The following is a 9,518-nucleotide window of genomic DNA, read 5'->3' on the forward strand; positions in this document are numbered from 1 at the left end:
GGCTGCAATGAGCTATGATTGCAACACTGTGCTCCAGCCTGGGTGACAGAATGAGACGCTGTCTCAAAATAAAACAATCCACAGTGGATTGAACACCCGTCTGTCTTGAACATGACATTATTTTTACTTATTCCATCTGTAAAGACCATTTACTTACTTACTTACTTACTCATTTGTTTAAGACAGAATCTCACTCTGTCACCCAGGCTGGAGTGCAGTGGTGTGATCTTGGCTCACTGCAACCTCTGCCTCCCATGTTCAAGTGATTCTCCTGCCTCAGCCTCCTGAGTGGCTGGGATTACAGGTGTGCACCACCGTGCCTGGCTAATTTTTGTATTTTTAGTAGAGACAGCGTTTTGCCATGTCGGTCAGGCCGGCCTCAAACTCCTGACCTTGTGATCCATCTACCGCGGCCTTCCAAAGCACTGGGGTGAGAGTTGTGAGCCACCGCGCCCAGCCAAGACCCTATTTCTAAATAAGGTCATATTCATAGGACAGAGAGTGAGGGGAGTGGGACTTCATTATCTCTTTTTGGGGTCTGTGGTTCAGCCCATTATGGGGGGAAAATAAAAGCAATAAGAGGAGCCAGCATTGGCTGGGCACTTGCTACCTACACGCCAGGCAAGCTGTGCACACACGAGAGCTCCGTACAATACGGTTGTCCCCATCACACAGGGGACCACCACAGCTCTTAGAGGGGCCTGTGAGCTGGCAGAACCCACACCCTTCCCCTATCTGACCTCGTCTCCCGGCCCCCAACCCCACCTGTTCCACTCCTTTCTATTCTTTAACACACCAGGTTTGCTGCTGCCCCAGGACCTTGGCACGGGCTGATCCTGCCGCCTGGAATGCCTCTCTCCCACACACCTGCCTGGCTCCCTCGCCTCCCTTAGGTGTTTTTCCAATGGCATCTCAGGGAGGCCTTTTTCCACCTCCCCATCTCCTGCCACCCTCTCCCCAGTTCTGTCATTTGAACACACCATGTAGCATACAAATACCTATGCTTCTCATTTTCTCTTCGCTTGTTTCTCATTTTCTCTTCACAAGAATCACCAGAATGTGTGCTCCATGAGGGTAGGGATGATTTTTGTCTGCTTTGCCGCAGGGCACATAGTAGGTGTTGAATGTGCATGAATGAGCATATGAGGTAGGGTTAGGAATGCCATTCCCATTTTGCAGATGAGGAATGGAGGCTCAGAGAGGTTAAGTCACCTGGCCCAGGCCACACAGCTGGTAATGCTGGAGCAAGGATTGAACCCAGAGCTACTCTCTGACCCCCAGATAGATTATGGAGACCTGGCTCTTGACCATTCAGGACCCCTGGGTCTCCCTAGTCCCCTAGGGCATCTTCTGTTGGCCTCGAACTTTTTTTATTTTGGGGGCTTGGTTCAATGGCTCATGGCTGTAATTCTAGCACTTTGGGAGGCTGAGGCATGTGGATCATTTGAGGGCAGGAATTAGAGACTAGCCTGGCCAACATGGTGAAACTCTGTCTCTACAAAAATATTAACTGGGCATGGTGGTACATGCCTGTAGTCCTAGCTACTCAGGAGGCTGAGACATGAGAACCACTTGAACCTGGGAGGTGGAGGTTGTAGTGAGCCAAGATGGCACCACTGTATTCCAGCCTAGGTGACAGAGTGAGACTGCATCTCAAAAAACAAACAAAAAAAAATCCAACAAAAACTTTAGTTTTGGCCCTCAGCCTCCTGAGGGGTGAACGGAGGACTGGGTCACATGAGGAAATTGCCCCTAGTCTGAGCTCAGAATTTGTTGAGGACAAGTGATGGAGTGATGAGAGGTCATTCTGGATGAACACCCTCACGCCGCTCTAGTTCCTGGCCCAGGATGTCAGTTGTGGCCGCCCCCAGCCACGAGTGACCTCTCCCTCCTCCCATGGCTGTCCACAGTCTGCTGTCCCCCATCTTGGGGACATTTTCTGCCTGTTAACATTCTTGGTATCTCTGACAGCCAGGCACTCCCGGGCGTGGGAATTGTCTCCCCTCCCTCCTCTTGGCCTGCACGTAGTAGGTACATGTGGTTGAGTGTGGAATGAGGAAGGAAGGAAGCGTTTCCCAGGCCGCCTGCATGCCCCACAGGCGGTCCTTTCCCATGTGTTACCCCGTTTACTCTGGATACTGTCACTTGAGGCGGGTAGGCTGTGCCCACCTTATAGATAAGGAAGTTGAGGCACAGAGCTGCAGGGCTTATCCACCCTGCTGGCCAGATGGGAGGTGCTGGAGCCTGGCTGAGTGTCACTTGGGCCTGAACCATGAGCTGCACCCCATGGGAACCTAGCGTCTGACATAGAGTAGGCACCATCTGTTTGCTCGGCGGCTCCTGGACCCACTGGGTTTCTATGTGTAGCAGTGGGAATTTAAGCAAAAGAAGAAGCTCCTATTGTGAGCCAGACTCTCCTCTTCTGTGGGGGGTGGTGGGAGGGAATGGGACCCTCCAGCCAGGGCCAGGTAGCTGCAGGTGGGTGTCAGGTCGCAGTGGCCATTTATCAAGAGCAGACCTCAATCTGATTCACCTGCAGGCTGCTCAGAGAATCTCCAAGAATCACTACAGAGAAGCAGCCTCCCTCAGTCATTCGGAAAGTATTCACTGACCCCCTGTTGTGTGTCAGGAGCTGTCCTAAGAGAAACCCCACCCCTGAGGGGGCTGGCATTCTCATGGAGTGAGAGTAGGAACCTAGTAGGTAAGTGAGTGATGTCATTTCGGGTTGTGCTGGGAACCCCACTCCAGGGAGATGGATGGAAGATGCCTGGCAGGAAAGAATTGGGAGGGACTTCAGAGGGATAGTCAGGGGAGGCTTCTTGGAGGAGGTGTCATTTCAACAACTTAAACTTCAATGAAAGGAAGAGCCACACAGGCCTAGATCCTCAGGGACAAATGATGACAGATGATGTCAAGGAGGCTCAAAAGAGGTTGACCCCACCCAGCCCCCCAAGGGAGCCTTTCCCTTTCCCGCTGGTGTTGTGTTTGAGGGCCACAGGGCATGGACCCTCCTGAAATCTGGTGTGTTCCTGGGCTGGGAAGGGAGGTGAACCTGTCTTCAGTAGCCTGTGCCATTTTCTGTCTCTGGAGTCCCAGACCCAGTACAACGTGGCCATTTGTGGCAGAAACGGTGGTGTCAGCATGGACCTGGCAGCCGTAGTGGCTTGGCCACTGCACAGCCCGCTGCAGATGGTGGCCAACGCCAGCCACACAGTGCCTGCTCTTCAGAGGCTGGGCCTGCCCTTCTCCAGCCAGGTAAGGAGTGGATGGGGAAGACCTCCCTTTAAATTCTGTCCCCTCTGTCCAATTTCTGGGGTGCAGAGGACCCACTGTGTGCAGGGCAGATGGGGAGTGCCAGGCCTTGGGTTTCCCCAGCACTTTACAGTTTATAAAGGCTTCATTTGTAATCACTGTAACCTGGTCTGCTGAGAAGTCTCTGTCTTCCCAATCGCAGAGCTGGTGTGGACGGGCACCCTGGAGTAGCGTCTGGCTTCTGATCTGTCTTTCTGCCATGCAGTCTTGGGTCAGAATCAAAGCCCCTGCTTGTCCAGCGCCCGCCCTGTGCCAGACCCCTTTGGAAGGGTTCATGGACATTTGTTAGTTTCATCCTCCCAACGTCCCAGAGAGAGGCAGGATGGTCCCTTCCTTACCAAGCTTTTTCCAGTGTTTGGATCCCACCTCTGCTGCTTGCCAGCTGTGTGGCCCTGGGCAAATTCCTTTGCCTCGCCCTGCCCTCATCTCTTAATCTGCAAAATGAGGATGATGATACTATCTATAACAGGGAGGCTCTGAGGATTGAGTGAGTTAATCTCATGAATGCCTGAGTAGATGCTTAAGATGCACTTGTTGTGATGAAGATGAAAAAGGTGATGCTGATGGTGTGACAGTGACCATTATCATCATCACCATCGTAGCTGGGTCACAGGCAAAAGTGTGGGTGACTTGCCCAAGGTCACCTAGCAAGCAAGCAGCAAAATAGGGCCTCAGGCATAGCACCCAGGTCCTTTCTCATGGGGCCCTCCTGCCTCGGCGGAGGAACCCACATAGGCCTTGCCATGGCCACTGTCACTTGGCGTGAACTCGCCCTGCCTGGCTGGCCCTCCTCCAAGAGCCACAGAGTGTGTTCCAGAGCAGGCTCCAATGCTTCTTTCACATACGCACTCCTGTTTCAGATTACCCAGCAACCCCTGCCCTAGTCCACTCTGTGGTGGGAGGAGGGGGTGGCTTCTGGGGCTCGGGGGGCCAGGATATCACCCCTCCTGCAAAGGATCTCAGCTCTGTACCTCACAACTGAGTGGACTGGATACCCCATGCCCCTGACTTCAACTACACTCTATCCTGGACTCAAGGCCAGGTGATGGGGAGCCCCCGGGGAGCATGTTCTCAGCCGATGTCTGGGCTGCAGCTGTCCTTTGAGTGGGCATTGCCATCCTGAGCTGCAACAGGGGCCGACCCCTTGCATCCTCAGCACCCATGAAAGTGTTGGATGAGCCAGGCCTGCGGGGCTTGGGGACAGGGACATGCTGGGCTGTAGAGCTTGGCTGGGGTCCCCACCTGGCCTGGGAGGGTCCCCCGGCTGTCTCTACCCACACACCTCACAGTCTGCTCCCTCCTCAGCTCGTGTTCCTAGGACTCTGGGAAGCAGAAGAGATGAGCTCCTCGCTGCTGCTGACCTGCGATTCTCAGGCCAGCTTGGTCATTGACGTCCGTGGCCAGAACCAGGCAGTCAGGTGAGGCCCCCACCTACCAGGAGGAGAGGAGTCGGGGGGAGAAACCATTAGCTGGGCACCTACTGTGCACCGATGCTGGACACAGCACCTCTCAATCCTCTGCTCAGCCCCGCTGCACCGATGTGGGCAGGGAGGCTCAGATAGGGCAAGTGACTTTTCCAAGGTCATCTAGCTATAAAAATCCCTCAGTCTCTCCAGGCAGAGCACTGATGAGTTCCTGGTCTCAGAAACTAAGTGCATCCCAGGCTGTAGACACTTACTAGTGATTATGACTGCCCTTAGGGCTGGGCGCCTGGTAAGGTGCTCGGTGTTCTCACGCGTGCACTACATCAGGCGCCGCCAGCCAGTTTCCACTGCTCAGATCTCAGCAGCTAGAGAGGGAGTGAGGAAGCCACTTGTTGAAGGGGTAAACCAGTGGCTCTCACTTAAAGTCGACTCCTCCCCACCCCCAGGGACTTTTGACATGTCTGAGGAGTTTCTGGTTGCTACCCTGGGGAGGAGGACGCTCTGAGGGTCAGTGTACAGAGACCACGGACGCTGCTAAGCATCTTACAGTGGACACACCCACGACTGCGAGGAGGCCATGAGCCAAGACATCAGCTGTGCCAAGGCTGAGACCCTGGGGTGGAGAGGAACCCAACGGGAGGGTGCAACGCCCTGGGGTTACCCAGGCCTGGCACAGTGGCTCATACCTGTAACCCCAGTGCTTTGGGAGGTCGATGTGGGAGGATTGCTTAAGCCCAGGAGCTCCAGCAGCATAGTGAGACTAGTCTGGGCAACATAGTGAGACCCCCATCTCTACAAAAAGTCTTGAAAATTAGCCAGGTGTGGTGATGCTTGTTGTAGTCCCAGCTGCTTGGGAGGCTGAGGCAGGAGGATCACTTGAGCCTGGGAGGTAGAGGCTGCAGTGAGCAGAGATCATACCACTGCACTCCAGCCTGGGTGACAGAGAAAGACTCTGTCTCTAGGAAAAACAAAAAGGAAACATGGAGATGATTCCCACCCTGGCCTGAAGGACTGAGGGGAGGGGAGCTATGTGAGGAGGAGCCCTGGGAGGCAGCCAGGGGGTCACAATCCTGCTGTCCAGACCCTGCTGGGGCTCCCATGGGACCAACCCAAGAAAGCTCATGGACAGGCTCATGGCAGACCTGCAGCCCAGAGCCATGCTTAACCCTTGATACCAATGGGGAAACTAACGCTCAGAGAGGGGCAACCGAGATGCTTGCCCATTGTGCCAGAGCTAGGTAGAGGCCAAGCTGGGATTCAAACCCAGGTCACCTAACTCCAGAGTCCAGCCCTAACCAGAACACCATATGGCCCTTGGGCCTCAGGGTGTGGGAATAGCCCTGCATTGGGCCACTGATGTGATCCTGGCTCTCTGACCCTCTCTTGGGGAAGTTGACTTGGTCTCAACCTGGCCCTGGGGGCACTGGACAAGGCGGTGTCTTGCCAGCTTCAAGCCCTCTCTTTCCTTCCTTCTAGCAAAGAGCTGCTGTTCTCAGGCTGGCATCACCTCCCCTCCCTCCTGGGCTGCTGCCCCAGCTCAGCCTCAGTCTCAGCTAAAGTAACTGTGCCCCAGCCACCTGGCTCCTAACTGGTTCCAGATGCTTGCCCCAGGTGGAAGGGGGCCAGGCCCCTCTGGGGCATGTTAACGCATGCGCATCTGTCCGCCAGCCTGCAGCAGGCCCACGTGGGCCACCCTCAGAAACCTCTGGCTCCAGGTTTACATTCCTGGGCCGGCCCACAGCCAGGCCCATGAGCTCTTTGGGAGACAGGGGAGGCCTCCTCACCCGGTGCCTGGCGCCTGGCATTGCCTCACCCAGCCAGGCGCACTCGTAGAGGCTGGAGCTGATGATGCAGCTGTTTGAGCTAAGCCAGTGTCACCCCCCATTTCTGCTTCGCAGGAAGGACTGGAGGGTCTTGGGAGTGGACAGAAGGGCCCATTAGACTTAGGCCAGGTTCCTCTGTCCCTCTGAGCTGTCGTTGTCCATGTCCAAATCTGGAGCTCCCTGGAGGGCATGCCTAGTGCCTGGCACAGTGCCCAGTGCATAGTAGGTGCTCAGTAAAAAAACAGGGCATGAATGGGTGAGTGCATGCATGAATGGTCACATCTGCCAACTGGTCATTTCATTTTCCGGCCAGCCACTGTGTTTTGTTAGGCACCCTCCTAGTCCCGGCCCAGGCCAAACTTCTTTACAGAGCACATGCTATGTGCTGGGGTTCTCTGCCGAATTTACACATGATTTTGGAATTCCCTACACTTTGCTACAACTGCACAATCATTCAGGGAACTTGTTTCTTTCCTTATTATTTATTTGTTTTTTGAGACAGAGTCTCCATTTGTCACCCAGGCTGGAGTGCAGTGGCATGATTTCGGCTCACTGCAACCTCCGCCTCCTGGGTTCACACGGTTCTCCTGCCCCAGCCTCCTGAATAGCTGGGATTACAGGTACGCACCACCACACCTGGCTAATTTTTGTTTTGTTTTGTTTTTGTAGAGACGGGGTTTCACCATCTTACCCAGCTGGTTGCAAACTCCTGACCTCAAATGATCCACCACCTCGGCCTCCCAAAGTGTTGGGATTACAGGTGTGAGTCACCATGCCTGGTCTTACTTTTCATTTTTAAAATTTCTTTTTGAGACAGGGTCTTCCTTTGTCACCCAGGCTGGAGTGTAGTGACATGATCAGAGTTCACTGCAGCCTCAAGTTCTGGGGTACAAGTGATCCTCCTGCCTCAGCCTCCAGGGTAGCTGGGACTCCAGGTGGTACCGTCACACCTGGCCTCCTTCAGGGAGCTGCTTAGTTTTTCCCCAAGTTTTGTTGTGAGTCATTTGAACCTATATAAAAGTTACTGTGGGACAGTGAACATTGATCAATGTTAATATCTTTCCATATTTCTCATTTATGTCACATAAATTTGTATTATACATACATTTTTTTCTGTATCATTAAGAATTAAAATAGAGATGTTTCTGAAGATGTCACCTTTTTACTCTGAAATATTTCACCTCTTTTCTGTAACAAGGATATTTTCTGATTTAACACAATAATTACAGCATTCAGGAAACTGAACATTGAAGTAATACCTTCATTTAATGTACAGCCCATATAAAATTTCCCAGCTTTCCCAATAACATTCTTTCAAAAAACTGTTTTGTTTTGTTTTAAATCTGGGATGCAGGCCAAGATCGCACAGCGTGCATAATTGTCATGTCTTTTTAATTTTCTTAATCTAGAACAGAGGTCTACAGACTTTTACAGTAAAGTGAAATGTAGAGGTTGCAGGCCTTATGATCGCTGTGACAGCTACTCAGAATTGTCATTGTAACACAAAAGCAGCTCTAGACGACATGTTAGTGAATAGGCATGGCTGTGTCACAATAAAACTTTATTTACAAAATCAGATTGTGGGCCACATTTGACCCAAAAGCCAGGTCCTGATCTAGAACATTCTCCTTCCACACCCTACCTTTCCTTAACCAATGTTTTATTTTTTATTTTTATTTTTTAACTTTTTTTGATACAGAGTTTCTCTCTGTTACTTAGGCAGGAGTGCAGTAATGCAATCTCGACTCACTGCAACCTCCCCCCACTGGGTTCAAACAATTCTACTGCCCCAGCTTCCTGAGTAGCTGGGATTACAGGCATGCACTACCACACCTGGCTAAATTTTGCATTTTTAGTAGAGATGGGGTTCCGCCATGGTGGACAGGCTTGGTCTCAAACTCTTGACCTCAAGTGATCCACCCACCTTGGGCTCCCAAAGTGCTGGGATTATAGGCGTGAGCCACTGTGCCCAGCATGCCCCACCAACATTTTATTATAGAATTTTTCAGCCACTAATAAATGGAAGTAATTTCACAGTGAACACCCACATACCTAGATTTTCCTGTTCAGATTTTATTTTGCGTAATCACATAGCTCTCCATCCATCTTAGTTTTGGATACGTTTCAAAGTAAGTTGCAGATATCAATATGATTTCCCCTAAACATTTTATTACCATGAACCACCTTAAAGAAAAATGCCAACCGGATGCAGTGGTTCACACTTGTAATCCCAACACTTTGGGAGGCCAAGATGGGAGACCTGTTTGACTTCAGGAGTTCAAGACCAGCCTGGGCAACCTAGGGAGACCCTGTCTCTACAAAAAATGAAAAAATTAGCCAGGCATGGCAGTGCCTACTTGTAGTCTCAGCTACCCAGGAGGCTGCGGTATGGGAGAATTGCTTGAGCCCAGGAGGTGGAGGCTACAGTGAGCTGTGTTCACATCACTGCACACTCCAGCCTGGATGACAGACCAGACCCTGTCCCTGTCTCAAAAAAAAAAAAAAAAAAATCCTGCATTGACAATTTTGAAATGTCCAGGAAGTTATTTTGCAAAACATTCTAATGTGGATTTGTCAGATTGTTTGCTGAAGACAAGATTCAGGTTGAACATTTTTGACAGGAATATCACTAATGTAATGACACATCTCCGACGAGCTCATTAAAAGTACCAGTTCTTGGCCAGATGTGGTGGATCGAGCCTGTAATCCTAGCACCTTGGGAGGCTGAGGTGGGCAGAGCAACTGAGGTCAGGAGTTCGAGACTAGCCTGGCCAACAGGGCGAAACCCCCTTCTCTACTAAAAATACCAAAATTAGCTGGGCATGGTGGCACACGTTTGTAATCTTAACTACTTGAGAGGCTGAGGCAGGAGAATCACTTGAACCTGGGAGGTGGAAGTTGCATTGAGCCGAGATCATGCCACTGCTCTCCAGCCTGGGTGACAGAGCGAAACTCTATC

General features: G+C 51.7%; 1 long non-coding RNA gene across 1 annotated transcript in view; it reads right to left on the reverse strand.

Moving 5' to 3' along the window:
• Window positions 1-1,027: 1,027 nt before the first annotated feature.
• The window catches only part of LOC119469750, a 23,502-nt gene continuing 15,011 nt past the window's right edge, over window positions 1,028-9,518 (reverse strand). Inside the window, exon 4 of the long non-coding RNA XR_005198594.1 lies at window positions 1,028-1,038. This is a non-coding gene — a long non-coding RNA (uncharacterized LOC119469750). The remainder of the gene's footprint in view (window positions 1,039-9,518) is intronic.

This window comes from Cebus imitator, unplaced genomic scaffold, assembly GCF_001604975.1.
Source record: "Cebus imitator isolate Cc_AM_T3 unplaced genomic scaffold, Cebus_imitator-1.0 Scaffold810, whole genome shotgun sequence".
In the NCBI taxonomy this organism is placed as follows: Eukaryota; Metazoa; Chordata; class Mammalia; order Primates; family Cebidae; genus Cebus; species Cebus imitator.